We start from the raw sequence: 24,868 nt of genomic DNA, 5'->3' as shown, positions 1-24,868 counted from the left end.
AACTGTGGAAGAAGCCAGTGTTATACCTTTAGGTAAATTAATTTCAACATATCTGAAGGCCCTGTATTTTTCTGGTCTTTGAATTCTCCTTTGAACTGGTTGTAACAACTTTTCCAGTTCCCTCATTCATTGATTAATGAGTTAAATAAAATCTTTGACACATTTTCATTTTGTAAGAGTCATGATTTTACTTTTCTTCTTTATAAAAATTATCTTAAAAGGATGTAGAGATTTTCTACTGAGATTATTTAGGGGAAAAGAAATCTAACAAAGAACAATGCTTCCTCTTTCATGGAAGGCTAAGTTTCTTTTAGTTGTGTTACCTTTATGCTTACTTCTAAATGCTTTGTTGCCTCTTTGATTAAATGAACAATCATGTATTGTCTCTCAGGCACCCACAGGAGGTCCTATCTTAATCACATGTCTAAATTTCCTCTGGCATCTTTTTTGATTTTTGCTTTCAAGAAATCAAATTCTTAAAAAAAGAAAAAAAAAAGAAAACTTTCAGAATATCTTTTATACCTAAAACTATGTTTGAGATTTCCCAGAAGATCTCTGGAAAATTAGTGATTAGTTTCTATTAAATGATGCTAGAAACAATTAGGTTTAATGAATTGCCACAGCAGAACACATGCTCAGATTTCCCAAGGTTAAACTGCAACACCTGAGATGTATTAATACAAACATTTCAGATATTTTGTGTTGGTTTTATGGGAAATTCTTAGAGGTCCATCAATGCCTGCATTGTCTAAAATGTGTTCCTATTGATCACAATTCTGGTGGTAGTTTGCCTGATAATATTCCACAAAAATAGTATAGTGTTAGCAGTCAATTTCAGCTATTTTTTAAAATGTCTATTTGGAATAAACTTACTTTTATAATTCGAATCTAGCATTGTCTGGCCAGTGATTCTAAATTAGAGAGGCACATCAGACTTACCCATAGAGTTTTCTAAAAACACACATGTCTAGTCACCACTCCAGAGTTACTGAGTTTCTTTACTTGATATTCCTAGTATAGTCTTGACAGATTATGTATGCAACATCTCAGAATTATTGTATATTATGTCTCAGGCTTTTTCCTCTATAAAAATTATATTTTATAAATTAGATATAACACTTGTATATAGGCTTAATATTATCCTTAGAGATTCTTTGTCTAAAATTTTTTTGGAATAGTAATTATCTTGTTTTGTATCCCTCAGAAGAAACCAAATTTCAGTTGCTTTATTCTGAACTAATATAAGATCTTTCATATTTGAAAATTATCAGTAATAAATAACCACACCTATTTCACATTTCTTTCAGGTGCAGATAGCTTTCACTTTACTCTGATTCTCACCTGAACAAGCAGAATTATATCAATATTTGTGTTGCCAATGATCAATAGCACTTCTAAGAATAAATTTTTGTGTAAAGATGGCATTGCTTACCAATGGGCTGAGTCAGGATTTTCAAACTCTTTTTAGCCAAGAGGCATACATAAGGCTTCTTTAATCCAAGATCTGGTGGAACATAATTAATTACCAAGGACTTAATGAACTCATGAGGAAATTTTTATTATGGATCTTTGTTTAGGGTACTATTGATGTTCTTTTAATGTCCTCTCTTCTTTATCTGTAAGCAAGCCGTCCTTTTTTATTCTTAACCTATCTGTAACCAATAACAGTTTAGTAGATGCTGCTATTGGAAACAAAAATGAAGCATTTTCAAATGATATCCTCACCCATTTCTCTTTCCTTACCTCCTCTGCTTCCCATCACCCAGAATCAGAAATTCTTACTAAATCTCCTAATGGTTTATGGCAAAATAGTTATTTCAATATATTTGAGTTATTTCAATAAGCTCAATAAGAATCTGTCCTCCTTTATACCATGATAGAATTGGAAAAATCAGATATGCAACTAAGTTCTTGCCTGGAATGTTGTACTTGAGAATAATTCTTATTAATCAGGTGAGCCAGCACTTTTAAGCAGTGAAATTGAATGTTTTCCTTATGACTTTCTTACGGAACCAATGCCCATAAAGTTTTCTCAGAAAGACTGGCCTGGAAACTGGCTTACAGGGGACCAGCCTGACACATAGTGAGAAAAGCCACCTTCTGCTAGGCCAGAGACGTTGAGAAAAGAGGAATTCACCCACATTTTTAGGTACTGCAGGTAAAATTAGGTCAAGAGAGTTTTTTGGGCTTAGTTTCCTAGCTTTGGGATAACAACAGAAATTTTGAAAAGCCCAAACTCAAATTCCTTATGAAAACTTCCCAACAGAGGTTAATTTTGTGATTGTTCAATACTGCAGAGATCTAGATTTCCAAAGCAAACTTTAGAAGTCTTCTCACTGCAGCTGTGTAAATGATCAGCAGCCAACCAAGTAAAAGGATCACAAGGGTAAGCCCAGAGATAAGTGCATCTTCGAGGGGAGTGATGTCCCTTCTTTCCTTTGCCTTGCCATCCTATGTGCTGTATTCACTAGCTTTAAGTGAATACTTTTTTTCCCCCTTTATTACCAGTTTTCCTGCATGCTCTGTCCATATCCTTTGATCTGGACTTCTGTCAGAGTAAGAATCACAATCTCATTAGAATTGGCCTTTCTATAATTTTTCTTTATCATTATTCTTGATCAAGGTGGGGGAGATTGTAACAAAAAAATGTGAAAGATTTTTAACTGGGCCAAAAAATTGCCAGATGTCATGAGTGGAAAACTGAGCCTTATTTGAAGCACACGGTTCAGTTCAGGATTGCTTGATTCTATGGGGTTTGTGCTTTTAATTGTCTGAGTTTTCTTATAATTCTATAGTGATAACTAGATATAGCTAACTCTATAGAAGTAAATTGGGCAACACTGATATAAGGCAAATAATTATTGTCTAAAGGCATGCAAAGAGTTGTTGCGCTGTAGAGATTCAATTATCTTCCCTCTCTGCTGTGGGAGAAGCCAGTTTTGCATTCCTTAACTAAATTTGTTTCAACATTCCTTCCTGATGGGCTTAGGTATTTGTCTGATCTTTGGGTTCTCACTGAGGTTTTTGTGACAGTTTTTCCAGTTATCTCATCAATTAATAAATAAATTGTTGACATTTGTTTACAAGAGCTGTGATTATACCTTATTTTGAAAAATTTTCCTTGGACTAGGTGTGAGCCTCTCTATTGTTAGATGGCAAAGCATCCATGGAATTTTGGGAAAGAGAGTCACTGGGGCGCTTAAGACAGCCACTATTTATCAACTGGTGATATTATTTTAACACCTGAAGAACTGGTTTGAGTTCCTGTTATCTGAACACTATCCCTGGTCCTGTCCTAGTGTTTGCATAGAACCTACAGGGAGCAGGCACCCCAAAAGCCACATCCACCCCCACCATCTAATTGAATTGTAGATAGAAAAAGACCTGTATAGATGGTTGGATGGAGACATGGTTTGGACGTTGGTCAACTCCAAATCTCATGTTGAAATGTGATTCCCACCAGGAGGAACCTGGTGGAGGTATTTGGATCACAGGAGCAGATCCCTCATGAATAGCCTAGTGCCATCCCTTTGGTGATGAGTGAGCTCTCAGTTAGTTCACACGAGATCTGGTGGTTTAAAAGAAACTGCCAGTTCCTCCCTCTCTCTCTTGCTCCTTCTTTGACCATGTGACATCTGCTCTCCCTTTGCCTTCCGTCATAATTCAAAGCTTCCTGAGACCTTCACCAGAAGCAGCTGTTGGAGACATACTTATTGCAGAAATGTGGGCCAATTAAACCTCTTTTTGTTATATATTATCCAGTCTCAGGTATTCCTTTATAGTGACATAGAAACAGACTAAAACAGATGACTTGATATTTGTGTTCAATTTTCTCATGATTCCACCATAATTCCAGGCAAATTCTAGAATAAAAACACAAAAATAATAATGCATTTTTAAATGTAGAGATGGCAGCTTAGGTAAGGAAGCTTTAGGAAACTTCCTAGAGCTACTTCTCTGATTATTAGTAACTAATATTTGATAAGCATGTGCTATGTATATGCCTGGCACTGTTGTAAGAATGTTACTCATATTCCCTAATTTAACCCTAAATAGACCTAAGACCAACATATTTCTATTAGATCCACTTTTTATATGAAAAAAATGGGGCACAGAGCTATTAACTTGCTCAGATTATATAGCCAGTTACATTCTCAGAATGCTAACACAGACATTCCTAACTGTTTTACTGTAAGTCTTCTCATGAAATGTGAGCTTAAATTCTTACAACTGGCTGGGCACAGTGGTTCACACCTGTAATCCCAGCAGTTTGGGAGGCCAAGGCAGGTGAATCACCTGAGGTCAGGAGTTGGAAACCAGCCTGGCCAACATGGTGAAACCCCATCTCTACTAATAATACAAAAAAATTAGCTGGATGTGATGGCACATGCCTGTAATCCCAGCTACTCAGGAGGCTGAGGCAGGATAATCGCTGGAACCTGGGATGTGGAGGGTGCAGTGAGTAAGATCATACCATTGCACTCCAGCCTGGGCAACAAGAGTGAAACTCTGACTCCAAAAAAATAAAAGCTTTAAATTGTTTAAGGAGGATCCAAGATGGCTGAATAGGAGGATTCAAGAAGGCCAAATAGGAACAGCTCTGGAGTGCAGTTCCCAGCAAGAACAGTGCAGAGGCTGACAGCTCACCACATTTCCAAACAAGTTTTCATTGCCCACAGACCAGGATATTCCTGGGCTGAAACGCCAAGAGTTTTCAACGCTGGGGTTTCAACCGGTGCTGGGTCAGGGCACAGAAACTAACACAAGTCTGGGTGGCCGTTTCAACTATCACCTGGAACACCTAGGAGACAGAGCCACCCATTCAACTGAAAGGGAGGGAGCAGAGACAGGGAGCCAGGCAATCTGGCTCAGCAGGTACCACCCCCACAAAACAAGCAATCTGAAAGGCTCTGGATTGAGAGTTTTGTAGAAGCACAGCTGGACCCAGGACCACCCTGCTCAGTTGGGGAAAGGATATTCCCCACTACCGAGGCAGTCCACTACTACTGATGCAGTTCACACAGCAACAGAGCAAAGCCTGTGGCAGCTCAGCAATGCCTCTGCTGGCAGACTGTTACTAGACTATTCTGTGTGGGGCAGGGCATCTCTGAAAAAAGGCAGCAGCATGACAGGAACTTATAAATAAAGCTGACCTTCCTAGGACAGAGCAACTGGGAAAAGAGGCGGTTATGAGTTCAGCTGCAGCAGACTTAAAGGTACCTGCTCAGCAGCTCTGCATGGAACAGTGGAGCTCCCAGCACAGCACTTGAGCTCCTATAAGGGACAGACTCTCTCCTAAAGCAACTCCCCAACCCCCATATGCCCAAAGAGACACCTTATAAAGGAGAGCTCAGATTGACATCTGGAGAGTACCCATCTGGGACCAGGATAGCAGAGAAGAAACTGGCGGCAACCTTTGCTGTTCTGCAGCCCCTGTGGGCAATCCCAGGTGAGCAGGGTCTGGAGTAGACCTCCAGCGGTCCTGAAGCAGAGGGGTCTGGCTGTTAGAAGGAAAACTAAGATGCAGAAAGAAATAGCTTCAACATCAACAAAAAGGACTTCCACTCAGAAACCACATCCGAAAGTCACCAACTACAAAGACCACAGATAGATAAAGCCATGACGATGAGAAGAAACCAGTGCAGAAAGGATGAAAACACCAAAAACCAGAACACCTCTCATCCTTCAAGGGATCACAACTCCTCACCAGCTAGTGATCAAAGATGGATGGAGAATGAATCTGATGAATTGAGAGAAGCAGGCTTCAGAAGGTGGGTAATAACAAACCTCTCAGAGCTAAAAGAACATGTGCTAACCCAATGCAAAGAAACTAAGAGCCTAGAAAAAAGGTTAGATGAGATGCTTACTAGAATAAACAGCTTAGGGAAGAATATAAATGACTTGATGGAGCTGAAAACCACAGCACAAGAAATTCATGAAGCATACACAAGTTTCAGTAGCCGAATCAACCAAGCAGAAGAAAGGATATCAGAGATTGAAGATCAACTCAATGAAATAAAATGAGAAGGCAAGAATAGAGAAAAAAGAGTGAAAAGAAATGAACAAAACCTCCAAGAAATATGGGATTATGTGAAAAGACCTGAACTACGTTTGATAGGTGTACTCAAATGTGATGGAGAAAATGAATCCAAGCTGGAAAACACTCTTCAGGATATTATCCAGGAGAACTTCCCCAAGCTAGCAAGGCAGGCTGACATTAAACTCCAGGAAATATAGATAACACCACAAAGATATTCCTCAAGAAGAGCAACCCCAAGGCACATAATCATCAGATTTGCCAGGGTTGAAATGAAGGAAAAAATGCTAAGGGAAGCCAGAGAGAAAGATCAGGTTACCCACAAAGGGAAGCCCATCAGACTAACAGTGGATCACTTGGCAGAAACCCTACAAGCCAGAAGAGAGTGGGGGCCAATATTCAACATCCTTAAAGGAAAGAACTTTCAACCAAGAATTTCATATCCAGCCAAACTAAGCTTCATAAGCAAAGAAGAAAGAAAATCCTTTATGGACAAGCAATTGCTGAGAGATTTTGTCACCACCAGGCCTGCCTTACAAGAGCTCCTGAAAGAAGCACTAAACAAGGAAAGGAACAACCAGTACCAGCCACTCCAAACACATACCAAATGGTAAAGAACATTGACACAATGAAGAAAATGTGTCAACTAACAGGCAAAACATCCAGCTAGCATCAAAATGGCAGGATCAAATTCACAGATAACAATGTTAACCTTAAATGTAAATGGGCTAAATGCCCCCAATCAAAAGACACAGACTGGCAAATTGGATAAAAAGTCGAGACCCATCGGTTTGCTGTATTCAGGAAACCCATCTCACATGCAAGGACACACATAGGCTAAAAATAAAGGGATGGAGGAAGATTTATCAAGCAAATGGAGAGCAAAAAAAAAGGCAGGAGTTGCAAACCTAGTCTTTGGTAAAATGGACTTTAAACCAACAATGATCAAAAGAGACAAAGAAGGACATTACATAATCATAAAAGGATCAATGCATCAGGAAGGACTAACAATACTAAATCTATATGCACCCAATACAGGAGGTCCCAAGTACATAAAGCAAGTTATTAATGACTTACAAAGAGACTTAGACTCCACACAATAATAGTGGGAGACTTAACACTCCACTGTCAATATTAGACAGATCAACAAGAAAGAAAATTAACAAGGATATCCAGGACTTGAACTCAGATCTGGACCAAGAGGACCTAATAGACATCAACATCTTTACCCCAAATCCACAGAATATATATTCTCAGCACCACATGGCATCTACTCTAAAATTGGCCACATAATTGGAAGTAAATCACTCCTCAGCAAATGCAAAAGAATGGAAATCATAACAAACAGTCTCTCAGACCACAGGGCAATCAAATTAGAGCTCAGAATTAAGAAACTAACTCAGAACCGCACAGCTAATGGAAACTGAACAATGAGCTCCTGAATATCAACTGGATAAACAATGAAATGAAGGCAGAAGAGAAGATGTTCTTTGAAACCAATAAGAATGAAGACACAATGTACCAGAATCTCTGGGACACATTTAAATCAGTGTCTAGAGGGTAATTTATAGTAAGAAATGCCCACCAGAGAAGTGAGGAAAGATCTAAAATTGACACCCTATCATCAAAATTGAAAGAGCTAGTGGAGCAAGATCAAAAAACTCAAAAGCCAGCAGAAGACAAGAAATAACTAAGATTAGAGCAGAACTGAAGGAGTTAGAGACACAAAAAAAACCCTCAAAAAGTGAATACATCCAGGAGCTAATCTTTTGAAAAGATCAACAAAATAGAGATACTGCTAGCCAGATTAATAAAAAATAAAGGGGAGAAGAATTAAATCGATGCAATAATAAAACGATAAAAGTGATATCACCACAGACTCCCCAGAAATACAAACTACCATCAGAGATTACTGCAAACAACTCCATGCACATAAACCAGTAAACCTGGAAGAAATGGATAAATTCCTGGACACTTGCACCCTCCCAAGTCTACACCAGGAAGAAGTTGAAACCTTGAACAGACCAATAACAAGGGCTGAAGTTGAGGCCACAATTAATAGCCTACCAACCAAAAAAAGTCCAGGTCCGGACAGGTTCACAGCTGAATTCTACCAGAGGTACAAAGAGGAGCTGGTACCATTCCTTCTGAAACTATTGCAAACAATCCAAAAAGAGGGAATCCTTCCCAAATCATTTTATGAGACCAACATTATCCTGATACCAAAACCTGGCAGAGACTCAACAAGATACAGAAAATTTCAGGCCAATATCCATGATGAACATAGATGCAAAAATTCTCAATGAAATACTGGCAAGCCGACTGCAACAGCACATCAAAAAGCTTATCTATCACAATCAAGTAGGCTTCAGTCTGGGGATGCAAGGCTGGTTCAACATATGCAAGTCTATAACTGTAATTCACCACATAAATAGAACCAAAGACAAAAAGCACATGACTATCTCCGTAGATGCATAGAAGGCCTTTAACAAAATCCAACAGCCCTTTATGCTAAAAACTCTCAACAAACAAGGTATCCAAGGAACATATCTCAAAATAATAAAAGCTATTTACAACAAACCTACAGCCAGTGTCATACTGAATGGGCAAAAACTGGATTCATTCCCTTTGAAATCTGGCACTAAACAAGAATGCCCTCTGTCACCACTCCTATTCAATATAGTATTGGAAGTTCTAGCCAGAGCAATTAGGCAAGAAAAAAAAAAAATAATAAAGGGTATTCAATGAGGAAAAGAGGAAGTCAAATTGTCCCTCTTTGCAGATGACATGATTATATATTTAGAAGACCCTGTCATCTCAATCTCCTTAAACTGATAAGCAACTTCAGCAAAGTCTCAGGATACAAAATTAATGTGCAGAAATCACAAGCATTTATATACACCAATAACAGACTAACAGAGAGACAAATCATGAGCGAACTCCCATTCACAATTGCTGCTAAGAGAATAAAATACCTAGGAATACAACTAACAAAGGATGTAAAGGACCTCTTCAAGGAGAACTACAAACCACTGCTCAAGGAAATAAGAGAGGACACAAACAGATGGAGAAACATTCCTCACAGAATTGGAAAAAGCCACCTTAAACTTCATATGGAACCAAAGAAGAGCCCACATAGCCAAGATAATCCTAAGCAAAAAGAACAAAGCTGGAGGCATCACACTACCTGATTTCAAACTATACTACACAGCTACAGTAATCAAAACAGCATGGTACTTACTGGTACCAAAACAGATGTATACCAACGAAACAGAACAGAGGCCTTGGAGGCAATGCCACACATCTACAACCATCTGATCTTTGACAAACCTGACAAAAATAAGCAATGGGGAAAGGATTCCCTGTTTAATAAATGATGTTGGGAAAACTGGTGAGCAGTGTGAAGAAAGCAGAAACTGGATCCCTTCCCGACACCTTACACTAAAATTAACTCCAGATGGATTAAAGACTTAAACATAAGACCTAACACCATAAAAACCCTAGAAGAAAACCTAGGCAAAACCATTCAGGACATAGGCATAGGCAAGGACTTCATGACTAAAATACCAAAAGCATTGGCAACAAAAGCCAAAATAGACAAATGGGACCTAATTAAACTGCAGAACTTCTGTAAAGCCTAAGAAACAATCATTAGAACAAATCAGCAACCAACAGAATGGGAAAAAAATTTTATAATCTACCCATCTGACAAAGGGCTAATATACAGAATCTACAAAGAACTAAAACAGATTTACAAGAAAAAAAAAAAACAAACCCATCCAAAAGCGGACAAAGGATATGAAAAGACACTTTTCAAAAGAAGACATATATGAGGCCAACAAACATATGAAAAAATGCTCATTGTCACTTATTATTAGAGAAATGCAAATCGAAACCACATTGAGACACCACCTTACGTCAGTTAGAATTGGGATCATTAAAATATCTGGAGACAACAGATGGTGGAGAGGATATGGAGAAATAGGAACACTTTTACACCATTGGTGGGAGTGTAAACTAGTTCAACCATTGTGGAAACAGTGTGGCACTTACTCAAGGACCTAGAAATAGAAATTCCATTTGACCCAGCAATCCCATTCCTGGGGATATATCCAAAGGATTATAAATCATTCTATTATAAAGACACATGCACAGGTATGTTCATAGCAGCACTGTTTACAATAGCAAAGACCTGGAACCAACCCAAATGCCCATTGATGATAGACTGGGCAAGGAAAATGTGGCACATATACACCATGGAATACTATGCAGCCATAAAAAACGATGAGTTCAAGTCCTTTTTAGGGACATGGATGAATCTGGAAACCAACATTCTCAGCAAACTGACCCAAGAACAGAAAATCAAACACCACATGTTCTCACTCATGGTGGGTGTTTAACAATGAGAACATATGGACACAGGGAGGGGAGCATCACACACTGGGTTCTGTTGGGATGGGGCAAGGGAGGGACAGCAGTGAGGTGGGGAAGTCTGAGAGGTATAACATTGGGAGAAATGCCAGATGTAGGTGACAGTGGGGATGAAGGCAGCAAACCACATTGCCATGTGTGTACCTATGCAACAATCCTCATGATCTGTCCATGTACCCCAGAACCTAAAGTACAATTTAAAAGCTGTTTAAATATCACAGTTCTCTTTGAACATTAGCGTCAATTTACTCAGTTTGTCTTCTGATCAAAATTTTATTTTCCTGCGGTTCTTACAACACTCCTATATGTGAGGTGGTCTATTCTCATTTTGCAGATAAGAAAACTGAGGCTAAATTGTCATAATGTTTAAATTTATCCCCAAAATGTAAGATTTGTTGTAAAATGTTTTCTGCTTCATTAGCCCATACTCTTTTCTACTGTGCCCACAGTGTCTTGCCTAGTTTTAATTTGTATAATTTCTCCCATCTGCATTTCCTTTGCTATAGGGATGTGATTTCAGACCTTCGGCCTCTGCACCTTTTAAAGTCTAGAGTGATTGGCTCTTTCACTGGTTGGGTAGACACACCCCTCTCTAAGAGGAGCCTGTTCGTGCTCTTGAGGGCACTAGGGAAACTGCTGTTTTGGGAGGTTATTGTCCCTGCCGGTGGAAGAATGTAGCCAACCAAATAAAAGGATCGCAAGGGTAAGCCCAGGGAAAAGTGCATCTTCAATGGGAGTGATGTCCCTTCTTTCTCTTTACCTTGCCATCCTATGTGCTGTATTCACAAGCTTTAAGTGAGTATTTTTCCCCCCTCGTTATTACCAGTTTTCCTGCATGCTCTGTCTATCTCCTCTGATCTGGACTTCTTTCAGAGTAAGAATCACAGCCCTGCTGCTCCCGTGACAATCCTAGTATTGCTCTGTAATGACTTCAGTGGTGTGTTCTTGGCTGCCTCTAGCTTGATTTCAGCTGGTTTTCATTCACTCAGTGGCAGATTGTTAAATAACATGTGTTTCTTATGCACCAAATTTCTCATCCATGTGGCATCTGACATTTTCATTATTGCATGTCACAAACTTCACAGCGTCTACAGTCGCAGTCCTTAGCTATTAGTTCAGCATTTGCTTATGCTAGGTCTTTGCTCTCTAGCACACGAAGACATTGCCAACCCTAGGGTGTTAGATCAGTCAGTCAATGTGAAAAATAGATTTGTTGTTTATTTCTTGTAGCCACTGTGTGTGTTAAAGCTGGGTCTTAGTTCCTCTATCTGGCATGGGAACATAGAAAACCTCCACCTCTGCCTCTGTAGGGTGGGTGGAGATGAGAAGCTATACTCCTCCTGGAGCTCTGGCCTCGGGTTTCCAAGTGCTGGTGAATCTCATGCAGATGCTCTTGTTTTAGCATGTTTAAAATCGGACTCACTCACCTTATCGATTCTCTTTATCTCTTTATCTTCTTTCATCCTCTGTTTTTTTTTTCTTTTGAGATGAAGTCTTGATCTCCATCTAGACTCCATCCTAGGCACTCCTGGAGTGCAGTGGCACAATCTTCGTTCATTGTAACCTCCACCTCCCTGGTTCCCGGGTTCAAGCGATTCTCCTGCCTCAGCCTTTCATGTAGCTGGGACTACAGGTGCACGCCACCATGCCAGGCTAATTTTTGTACATATATATATATATATATATATATATATTTTTTTTTTTTAGTAGAGATGAGGGTTTCACCATATTGGTCAGGCTGGTCTTGAACTCCTAACCTCAATATCCTCCTGCCTCGGCTTCCCAAAGTGCTGGGATTACAGGTGTGAGCCACAGCGCCCAGCCTATCCTCTCTGTTTCTATTAATGTAATCACCATTTCTCCCTTCATTCCTTCTTTCACCTGAAACTGCTTTCTCTATCTCTGCATGCTTGATAGCTACCTGGTTACAAGTCCTGCCACTTTACCTTTTGCATCTCTCTGCTATCATCCCTCTTCAAATTCTCTATGTTCAGTTCCTCTGTATCATTTGCTGTTTCTTCAAGAATTGCATTTAGGCAGGACTCCAAATCCCTATGTTGTTATGTAGTTGCCTACAATCTACCACTGTATTAGGTTTTAGAGAGACCTTCGCACGGTGCAGAGGGGGTGACCCAGACAAAGTGTTTTCCTTATTACTAATTAGGGTTTGAGTTTCAAAACGCTTTCAGCTCTGCTCCAGTGAACCGGGCTGAGTTGTATTTGAGGTTCACAACCACCTTCCCTCCAACTCCCCTACTCTTTACTGCCTAGGGAAGATATAGTTTAGGCAATGTGTTCCAGCTTTTCCTTACCTGAACCTTACCAAATTTGGCTGGAAAAGGGAAGTTTGCCTTCCATGCAGGATGGATGCCAGACATTGCTCAACTTATCATATAAATTCAAATATGAGCCAAATTATTTAAAAAGTAATTTTCGGCCCTTCTTGCTTCCCACCAATCCTTCCTGCTACTGAGGCAACCCCATCCTCTGCCCTTCTGGATTCCATTCTGACCTTGACATTCCTCCATGGAGGTTAGATTGGGGAAGAAACAAAGGACCAGTTAACTTCAGTTGGATGCAGCCTTCCTGCCTCGTGCTCATCTCTGCCTGTGCCTCCTCCGCATACACAGCTTCTTAAAATGTCAAGTCACTGCACCTACTTCAGTTGCTTAAGAAATGACTTAGTATGTTCAGAACAATGGCCATACACTTCCAGTCTTTCCTCTCTGACTCTTCTGCCCCATCTCCCACTTGTCCCGGTTCCTCGCCAGCCCAGCTGGTCTGCACTGGCACCTGCTGCAGAGACGCGGCCACTGCATTATTCAGTAGCTCCTCTTAGGACGTATACTTGAGTGTTTAGTGAAGTGGTTCTGCACTCCGTGGGGAGCGAACTTGAAAAGGTTTATTTTTATTCAATCATCGCTTTAAACCATGTTCTGTTGACTCATTCTTTTGTCCCCTGAGCTGGAGAACAGCAGTCCATTCACTTCCAGTTATTAAAATCTGGATCAATCTGGCTGAGACCTCAAGGGTCATGCCTTCCTTGGCCAACGCAGGGCTAAGCCCTGACCTGAGGTGTCCTCACTTGCTGTGGGGGAAAGGGAGGGTTTGCTTTGTCACCTCAGGCCTCCCTTCCCCAGGGTCTTAAGCTCCTCTGAGGCAGGAGACACTGGGAGGAGAGGGGAAGAGAGGAGTGATGGCAGGGATGGTTCTCTGTGTGTTCTTTCTGAGGTGGTATTCCATGCTGCTGTCCTCAGGAAGGCCTTCCATGCTGCATAATTCCTGGGTGGGGTGGGAGAGAGCAGGGGGAGGGGACCTCCAGAAGTTCCAGAAAGTGTGAGGAAAGACTCACCTTTTAAGTGAACCTTAACTGGCAGGCACAAGTCCAAGTATATTCTTGAAATCGTTTGACTCTTATTTGGAATAGCAACCAAGAAAAGAATTTTCTTTACTTAAATATAGATCCTGGAGATACGCTTTGGGCTAAACTGCCAAAAATGCGTTCGACTGCTTTTTTCTTCATCTCGGGCTATGGTAAGTGAGTTGAGAGGACTGAGGAAGGGAGTGACTTGGCATATAGGAACTCTCTCTTTGTGCCAGGGACAAAATGGACCTTTCTTCTGCTATAAAGCACTCAAACAGGGAAAATCACAAACTGGATTTCTGACAACTGCCTCCTTACATTTTAGACAAATTTTCTCAAATTCCTGAATTTTTTTCCCCATCTTTATTCTCTTTCTTTAAAAGCCGTGGCTCATGCCTGCAATCTTAGAACTTTGGGAGGCCGAGGCGGGTGGATCGTCTGAGGTCAAGAGTTTGAGACCAGACTGGCCAACATGATGAAACCCCATCTCTACTAAAAATACAAAAAATTACCCAGGTGTGGTGGTATGCACCTGTATTTCCAGCTACTTGAGATGCTGAGGCAGGAGAATCGTTTGAGCCTTGGAGAGGGAGGTGGCAGTGAGCCAAGATCGCACCATGGCACTCCAGCCTGGACAACAAGAGCAAAACTTCGTCTTAAAACAAAACAAAACAAAACAAAATAAATAAAATAAAATAAAAGCTAGCTTTTCCTTTTTCTTATATAGACACAATTTCCTTCTACGTACCCCCCAACATCTTGCCGATTACTGAAGTTAATTCCAGGTAGGCTAAGGTCCCAGTAGAGTACAATCAAGTAGCCTTGGTGACTTTTTGGGGTCCCTCCAAGCCCTGCTGGTGCTTTTAGGACTACTGTTCATCTCTCGGGCTGGATCCTAGTCTTCCTCTGAATTTGGCACTAACTGTGCTCATCCATAGTTGCTACTGGTCCCAGTTGGGGGCATGTTATTACCAACGGCTAGTTCTGCCTTGTCTTCATTGGAGGAGCAAGACTGATGGCCAATGAATGTCTTTGTCCCTCTTCTTTCTGTAGTTTTTTTTGCAACCAGAAGTGATTTTACTCTTTCAAGTTTAACACTTCCCTTGACCAGAGGACTGAGAGCAAGTTCTCAAGAACTGGGCTGGAAAGCGCATGTGAGGCTGCCCTCTCTGGCATTTGATGGGACTTTTTAGGGCTTAGAAGGGGATTACGTTTCACCGTGTCCTTTGCAGTTTAGGGCAATGGCTCTGAATTACAGAGCAGTGAGAGTTAAGACATAACCCCTGCATCCCACAGAACTCCACTCTAACCCATCCCAAGCTCTCTTCCTCGGTTACTCAGGGTCTCAAAAATCTTCTCTCAGATGGAGCTCTTTTGCGCTTTTCATGTCATGTCCAAGTTGTGGGTTACTGATGAATAGTAAAATGTAGAGTGGTCTCTATGGTAAAAGAATTTGTTTCTAGTCTCATTGAATTGTTATACAAGAGTGTGATGCAGGGAGAGATACTGGAACTAACATTTCCTCTATGCCAAGCGTGTACCAGGCACTTTACATGTATCATTTTATTTAATGCTCTTAGGACTTTGTGGAGGTTTAGTCTCACTTTCCAGAAGAGTAGTCTACAACTAGGAGATGTTAAGTGAACTGCCTAAAGACCACTAGTAACTGATGGCCTCAGGATTCAAACTAGTTTTATGAAACCCCTCCACAACGCCCTTTCTAAAAACAGAAAGGGATCTAATAAGGCAGTTGTCAGGAACCTAGTCTTTGATTTGTCCCTGTTTAAGTGCTTTTTGAGAGCCTGTACTAATTTCCTAGGGCTTCTATCACAATCTACCGTAAACTGGGTGGCTTAAAACAAAAATGTATTGCCTCTCAGTTCTGGAGGCTAAAATTCTGTAATCAAGGTGTTGGCTGGGTCATATTCCTTCTGAAACCTGTAGGGGAATTCTCTTTGCCTCTCAGCTACTGGTGGTTAGCTGCTAATCTTTGGCATTCCTTGACTGGCAGCTGCTCATACCAATCTCTGCTTTTGTGCTGACAAGACAAAACACACACATTCCCTGTCTTCACATGGCCAGTTTCTTATGTAAGAGCCATAATCATATTGAAGTAGGGGTCCACCCTTCTTCAGTATGACCTCATCTTAATTCAGCTAATTCTTCTGCAACCGCTCTATTTTCAAATCCAGTCCATTCTGAGATACAAACAGAACTTCAACATAATCTTTTTTGGGGTGGGGGGAGATAGAATTCCACACATAATAGTTCCTTTTGTGTACTGGGGCTATATTAGACACAAGGACAATAACTTGATGGAATTAATTATTCTTCTTATCCAAAACAAATCTTTTACTCAAATTTGGCTCGCTTTCTCTATGGAGTACTCCATTTTAGAGTAATAATAACTAATTTTAATAGCTAAAAATGCTTTTCCACAGTCCTAGTAGGAATTACAATGTTCACATTCTAGAACAAATGTTATAATTGAGGAAATGTGAATTAGTCTGTTTTCACACTGCTGATAAATACATAAGCGAGACTGGGTAATTTATAAAGAAAAAGAGGTTTAATGGACTCACAGTTCCACGTGGCTGGGGCGGCCTCACAATCATGGCAGAAGGTGAAAGGCACACCTTATGTGGTGGCAGGGAAGAGAGAATGAGAGCCAAGTGAAAGGGCCTTCCCCTTAAAAGCCATCAGATCTCCTGAGATTTATTCACTACCACGAGAACCGTATGGTAGAACTGCCCCCATGATTCAATTATCTCCTACCAGCTCCCTCCCACGACATGATGGCATCATAGGAGCTACAATTCAAGATGAGATTTGGGTGGGGATCCAGCCAAACTATATCACAAGTTGACAAGTACATTCTCCTAAGATTTTATGTTTCACTTTGAGAGTCATATTCACATCTTAGATTTTCTGTTAACTGCATCAGATGAATTCTTAATAAACTTGAGTATAGTCTTCAGCAATATTCTTAGAAATGATAGTTTACTGCTGGTACAATCAAATACAAGGCAAAATAAAGAAAGTATTAGAGTCTGTAGTTCTCACAATTTGTTGTTTATATCTTTGCACTGTTTTATTTGATTTTTTTTCTTTCTTCTTTTTCTTGTGTGAAGGCTTATCTTTTTTGAGCATACACTTTGGGATTCTTGATCAGTTAGTAAATTGTGTCTGCTATTCTTTTACTTCATTTTCCAACAACATTTACATTGACCTAGTGTAGCATTTTCTAAAATTTCTGTAAATGAGAACATGAGGAAGAAGACTCACATAGAGACTTCTTATCACATCTCTTGATTGTCCACTGAGGTTTTATTTTTTAATTTAAATCTACTTTCTATGATACAGTGCTAGCTCAAACATGTTTTGTTTTGTTTTGGGTTTTTTTAAAAAAACAAATCATGTTATGGCATTCGCTACATAATAGAAAGTTGGTTATTGCCTTTTAAAATCCTGCTTTCCTCTAAACACACTGTATAAACTATCCCATGTGACTTGTTGCCATGTTGAGTTTGAAATTCCAGCTCACTAGACAGGATCGTGTCTAATACACTTGCTTCACCTGTCATTCTCAATGAATATTTGATCACTGAATGCAGCTATACATTTTATGCCTCCCATACCTAACTACTTATTCCCATCTCTGTACAGAACCAGCTACAAACCATCATCTCTAAAGATACTGCTGAAGACTATACTCAAGTTTATTAAGAATGCATCTGGAATGTTTAACAGAAAGCCCAAGACGTGAATATGACTCTTCCAAAGTGATGCATAAAATCTTTAAAGCCTTACATTTAATTGAAGGAACTACTTTAAAATAATTGCCTAATGCTTTTTATTGTTACATGTGTACTGCCTGTTCTCCTTCTTACCCTTATAACATCAAAATCATTGGAAGCAGATGTACGATATTTTACATCAAACCGATTTTATGACCATTCTCTTTTCCCCTGGTTTCAACCAAATCTTCTCCTAATGTGGTAATGGAGTATCACAGTACATTACAATATTCTCTCCAGAAAAATTGGAAATGAAGATATTGCCATTTCTTAAATACTTTTAGGTGATTTGAAGCAAGGCTGCTATTTTCTGAAGATGAAGCAAAAGAATGGCATAGAAATAGGAATTACAGCATCCTAAGATTTTATATTATTTTATTACTTGCAGAACTATTGGAAATTCAATGTTTTTTTTTTAACTATTGTCACTCTATGGCTATTTGTACTATGCAACATTGGGCCAGAATCCTGACACTGAGCCTCCATTTTTCTTTTATTCATTGAGCAGCTACTAGAGAAAGAGCATGAGGTGGTGGTTGAAAGCACAGGCTCTGGAGCCATACTGCTGATCACCAGTCACACGACTTTGAGCCTCAGTTTCCCCTCTTGAGACTTACACTGAGTTTGTGAAATTCTCAGAACTCAGCCTCTATATGCTGTATACTCACTATACAAATTTCATGGTTATTCTTCTAAGCTGCAGTTACTATAAGCTTTGTGATTTTGGGCAAATCCTTTAAACTTTCTTATGTGAAATGTGAATAATAAAACCTAACTAACACTCAAGCTTGTCATGGGGATTAAGCTAAATATTTTATATAGAAATCCATTGTGCATGTAGGTTATTTCTATGAACTATGCCAAGTCACATATATACTTTCTTAGTGTACTATTTAAGGCACCAAAACAATTAATGTCTTCAAAGTCTCTTAAAACCTATAATTTTCTGAAATTAATTTAGACATCAGGAGCATCTAGATCATTACAACTTGTTTGACATGTTGCTTACATGTATACAACATATGTAATATTGCAGTATATGTAATATGGAAATATACCCAACTCCTTTGTTATTGTAATTGAAGCCATAATAGTTGAGTAATAGCTTATCAAACCATAAAGTACCAAAGTATCTTGAGTAAAAATAAACCAAGTGAAAGAAAATGTTATTTGTCACCTTCTGTCTCATCTTCCCAAGACTCATGGCTCATGAAAGCAGTTGCTGCTAGAAAAATAACAATTTGGCTATATAAATCCAACATGACTAAAAGTCTAGAGCTTTCAACGTAAAAGTATTGTACGTCATCATGTCTTCATATTTTTACCGTGGGTGGGAAAGTAATACAGTGAGTCAAATGTATGGCCTGAAGTTTTATTGAAAAGAAAAGGTGAAACTTTTTTGCAGTTTTATTTGAAGTTCATGAGAACTACCTGCATCCTTAGGGATAATGTGGGGACAATGTAAGGCTTACTGACTGAGCTGATCGTATCAAGTTCGGGAGGTAGCATCTTTTACGATTGATGAGTATAGTAATTTCAGAAGAGTGCTATAACCTTGTTTTGTGTTTCTAAGCATCCTGACTCATTCCGTTTTTGGTTTCCTGGTTCATTATGTGATCATCATTCCATATGGTGCTGTTATCTTCCAGCTCATATTTTCATCAACCAGAGCTAGCTTGTTGCCCATTTAATGAGGCAGAAATTTAAATTCATGGATGGCGGTTTCAGATGTTAAAATACCATTGCAAATTTACCTAAGAAAAATGAGTGGACGAGCATTTTTGCATTCAGAGCAAAATGGGTTTTTATGCTAAGGAAGAATTCTTGATCTCTTCGGTTCTCATACCATACAAAAATATCACCCAATTACAGAATGCCGAAAGTAAAATCTTTAGGCTCCTTAGCTTACTATGAATTCAGTTGAAATAGGAAGAAATGTATTTTAGCTCCAATCGTGTGTGTAAAGTTTACCAAACTGCCATATGCCTCTATTTGTCAAAATGATTCATTTCTGAAAGAGAAAAAAACACATTTTTCCTCAGGTATCCCTGAGCTTCCCTTCATTTTTTTTTTAAGCCTCAAAGCTAAGTTCTCTTAAATCCATTCATAATTTCCAGGATTTACATGTCTGGCAAATGCTAGATGATCTCCTTACATGTGGATGGCTGAATCTAGCATATGAGTTTAGTTATTTCTGTGGGTCGATGACAGTCCAGCTCCATAACAGCTGTGACACTCAGAGTCATTGAACAAAATTCTTAAAGTCCACGAATCTTGAGATAAGGAGCCTAGATGGAGACGTGGAGCAACGTGACTGCTGCTCATCGTCTTTGAAACAATTACCAAGCTGCATGGCCGTCAGAATCTTTCACAGATAGAGAAAGCCTGCCCAGGTTTTTTCGTTTCGTTTCGTTTTTTTTGGCGGGGGGTGGGGGAGGAGTGGTGGTGAGATATTCTGATGACTTCTCAGTGGGTGCCTTTTCAAGAATAGGTGAATGGGGTTTCTGTAAATTGGTTTCCTAGCTTAGCTTTCTCATTACTTCTATCAGGAAATTAGTCTTTTTTTTCACACAGTAGGTTTCAATACTTGCATATTTCAGTGTTTGTCGTGGTTCTTTTGTAGTAAAGAAAACAGATTCTTACTACTTCATTGAATCTCACCTTCCTCTGTTTAGGATAGACAAGCAATATCAAAACTGGCTAAAAAGAGGTGTTAGTCCTTGATGAAGTAGACTAGCCACTGAGTAAATGGAGAGAGTATTTTCTTCTGAAGCTAATAGCCAACCTTTATTATTTTCTTAAATAATTAGGTTTCAGATGCTTTACAATGGTTATTTTCAAAAGTAAGTTGATGGTAAGCAATAACAACAAAAAACTCACATTCTGATTTGATTTGAATAGGCTGCTGGGGAAAGAATTATTCATGATTATTTTTCTGTTTTTATTGCAGTACTTACAGACAGCCAGTGTCCTATACTAAGAACTTATCATTTTTAATCATGATACAAAAACATGCTGAAGGTTTTTCAGATGCTTGAATATTTTCCAATGTGAAAAATAATATGTGCTTATTTGTCTGAAATATTTTTAAAATCTGTGTATTTCTTGTCTCCTGGTATATGTATATATAAGCAGGAAAAGTAGGATTGCCTCTCATTGGTCAGCTGCTATACCATCTGAAGGCTAAAATTAAATCTAGTGTCTGGGAGAAGGAACTGGGTATCACAGTTCTTACTTTCTGCCTCTAGCACCAACTTGTGGGAGTTTCTGATGTTGATCACAAATCTCCTTCTCTCTGTGGATTTCAAGCACACATCCCTCTCCTTGCAGGTTTAATTAAACCTGGGGAAGTCATTGGATGGTTGGCATTAAGCCACTAAGCAAATAGGAACACCAATTTTCCCACCAAACACCAAATGCCAAATGGTATCACTTTGCTCTCTCCCCTTTGCCTCCTTCTTTTCCCATCTAAATTTTAAAATCGTTATTGAATGGAAGAAAGAAAAATGCTCCTTTTTGAACAAAATGTATGAGACTACTACTGTGTATATGAATATAATTTGTTCCTCAAAGTCATGGTCTAACATCTTGGAGGGAATGTCTAAAGAATAAAGGACCAATATAAAGAATATGTTCATTTAGAATATAAGCAAATGATTGTGAATGGAGGGTGGGGGAGCAGTAATGGGTTGAGAGCTCTGGGTATGGGTTTTTCACAGCTTCGGTGAACTGAATGCACAGTGACAAGGATCACACGGCAGTCCATGATGACACTCTGCTTGTACACTGGGCAACGGCATTTGATTTCATGTATTATATATAAACTCTCTGCTATGATGTCATAAAGTCCCTCCCAAATAGAAATTAAACAAAAAGAAATGTAAGGAGACAAATTTACTTTTTCTTTTTTCTTTTTCTTTTTTTTTTTTTTTTGCTTGTTGTCTGCTGACATTCAGAGTCACATAGTATCTGGATGGAGAGAGAGAAGAAAAGGGCCCCTCACAGCACTGGTGAGAATGACTCAGCAGTTCATTTTTGAATGTTCCATTGTACAGTTGATGTGTTTTACAGTCTTCACCCAAGCCCCATTCAGAATAGTTTCTCTTTCTACTCTTTTGGCAGTAAAAGGCAAGTCGTAGATTTTGTATTTCCAAAAGTGTACATGAGTAAAGACTACTTTGTTGCCATCTTTCTGGTTAAATGTGTGAACCTGATTCAGCAGCATATTCTCAAATATCTCAGTGTCATTTGGGACGCATGTGTGAAGGCCTCCCCAGTGAATCCTCCATGAGTGAAGACTTATTTCAGATTTTCAGATCATTGCATAGGCTTCTTCCAAGTACCAAAGTTCACACTAACTTTCTTGTGCCATTTCAGTCATTTTCCAGTGAAAGTTGTGCTTCTTTGCTTACTTCTAAGGTTTAAAATAACCAGTTGTTTAAAAACACACCTCTTCTTGATCTTTGATCACTTCTTTTCCAAATCATCTCATGTGCTCTGTAATACTCTGAATTACTTTCTAGCCTTAAGGTTTCTTAATGATCCTTATGTTCAATAGTTTTTAATTCATACCAAAAAATCAAAACCTCTGCATTAATTCTGCCACAACTAATTAGCTCATGTTTAAGTATGTAGTCAATACAGAATGATGTAGCTATGAAAGTGAGCAACAGTGTGGTCAGAAAACACCCTCTACTTAGGAGCTACCCACCATGCATTTATGTTGGGATATTACTGTAGTCCATGTTCTTGGGCTTTCTATTTTGTTGTGCAATGTTGTATAGACTTGGATAGACTGACTGGTGCTAATCAAAGTGATACCAAAGTGTACAAATCAGAGTAAGTGTTTAGATTGGGAATATATTTTTTTCCTTGAAGAAAATGAGTATAAGGTACCAGAATATCTGGGAAGTGGACTTAATCTGAGTTGTTTGGGAGTGCAGTGGAGAAGGCAGTCTTGAGGGATATTTCACTAAAGCTGTCTTGAACTTTTTGAATTATCCATCTCTATAGATTACATCACTATGTGAACAAAGAAATTTATGTCTTTTATGGAATTTGATAAACAAGGTCAGCTTCACATTCCTGGTCTTGCTGCTCTATTTTTGAGGCTGACTGTCCTTTTGTTCACAGAGTTTTTCTCCAAATTGCTTACAGTTATGTTCCTGCTTTCGAGATGACAAAAAAAAAAAAAATCTTCCAAATCTGCTTTTCCTTTATTATATTCAGGTCTTTCTAGTTTCTTGAGAAAGAAATTTAAAGATAACTTCTTGATTTACTCCTATAAAGGCAAATTCCATTCATTTTGCAGGGATTTTACTAGTTTACTCACTAATTCTCAATTCCTGGTTGGGTAGCTGACCTTTTCTTGACATCTCTATGGGCCACTAACATGTCATAAAAGACTTATTATCATGATACTTTCATTATTTACAGTCTGATAAAGCAAGTATGCCTTTCAACCAATTTCTCCGTGCATAGGACATTAGAAAACAACAAAAAAAGTTCTACTATTTAATGCAAATACTTCACAGTAGGGAAACTGAGGAGTGAGTAAACAAACCCTAATTATATAAATCAATCACAAATCATTAATCAAATAAACTTGCATTTTATGGAAATTATTTCCAATGTATCCTAACTGTTAACCATGTAGTGGGAATCTACACTGACAGGAAATTCACTGTTCCATGGAATAATCTAATGTATGTTGGGATGACTCTAAACTGGTAAAAGTTTCTGATTCTTTCATTATGAGAGCAGTTTTCCATGCTTCTCATAATCATTGTTCTCTTCCTCTCACCACTTAAATATTATCCAGTGTTTTTAGATATTAATGTCTAGAATTGAACAAATGTATGGATTTGGTCTGGAGGCACCATCTTTTAACTTAAAAACTCTGATGATTTTTATTGCCCACATAACATTATTTGCTCAAAACAAGATTCTGATAAAGTAAAACCTAAAGTATTTTTTATAAATCCTGATGACAAGTGATGTCTCCCCATTCTGTGATAACACAAAAACTCCCTTTGATTTTAAGGCAGAATTTTTCACGTCTCCTTGTGTATTGACATTTTGTTGTAGAGATTTGGTCTTTTACCCTCTTCAAGGCCCCGATGAATTCTTATTTTATCAAGCAGTATATTTATTCGGTATAATGTAATGAGAAAGGCTAAAATAAAACAAACATGCAGACCTTCTATATCTCCATATAAAATATTTATAAAAATATTATATTTTAAAAGGCCAATTAGAAGATATTATGTCATTACTTAGGGTTGTATTTGATTCATTAATTCATTAATTTATTGAATTGGAAGACTAGTACATGCCAGGTATTATGTTAGGCCTTAGAGATACTCAGTGAATAAACAAAGAATGTCTTAGCCTTGATGCAGCTGATATTGTGGTGGGAGAGATGGGAAATAAACAGAATCTAATAGGAAATAAACAGAGGGATAGGATATAGAGTGACAGGGTGGAGTAGGTGTAATCTGAGCTGTAAATTTGAAGATAATGTCTCCATAGATGACATTTAAACTAATGCCTACAGCTTGAAAAGGATCCAACTATTCAAAGAGCTGGGTGAAGAGCATCCAAGACGGAAGGGAGCAGCAAATACAAGCAGGAAAGAATGAATGTGGCCTCGTTAAGAATAGTCATCGGCATGAGTAGAGCTTGGTGAACAGGAGAGAAGTAGGTGGAGTGAATCATGTAGGACATTATGGATCATCACATAGAGTTTAGGTTTCCTTTTTTTTTCTGGATTGCCAGTAGCTTTGGTTCAGTTAGTAAATGAGCCATCAAATTGTACTACTATCTAACACACATTTCTCCATGCTGTTATAAGAATATCATGAGACACTCTGTCAGACATGTTAGCAAAATCTTGGTTTATTGCATAGAATATATTTCCTTTGCAAAATTTGAAACAAACAAGCAAGCAGAGTTCTTTTTTTTTTGAGACGGAGTTTTGCTCTTGTTACCCAGGCTGGAGTGCAGTGGTGCGATCTCGGCTCACAACAACCTCCGCCTCCTGAGTTCAGGCAATTCTCCTCCCTCAGCCTCTTGAGTAGCTGGGACTACAGGCACGTGCCACCATGCCCAGCTAATTTTTTGTATTTTTAGTAGAGACGGGGTTTCACCATGTTGACCAGGATGGCCTCGATCTCTTGACCTCGTAATCCACCCGCCTCGGCCTCCCAAAGTGCTGGGATTACAGGCAAGCAGAGTTCT

Source organism: Callithrix jacchus, chromosome 13, assembly GCF_049354715.1.
Source record: "Callithrix jacchus isolate 240 chromosome 13, calJac240_pri, whole genome shotgun sequence".
Taxonomy (NCBI): domain Eukaryota; kingdom Metazoa; phylum Chordata; class Mammalia; order Primates; family Cebidae; genus Callithrix; species Callithrix jacchus.
The sequence above is the reverse complement of the archived record's forward strand: the minus strand, read 5'-3'. Positions refer to the sequence as shown.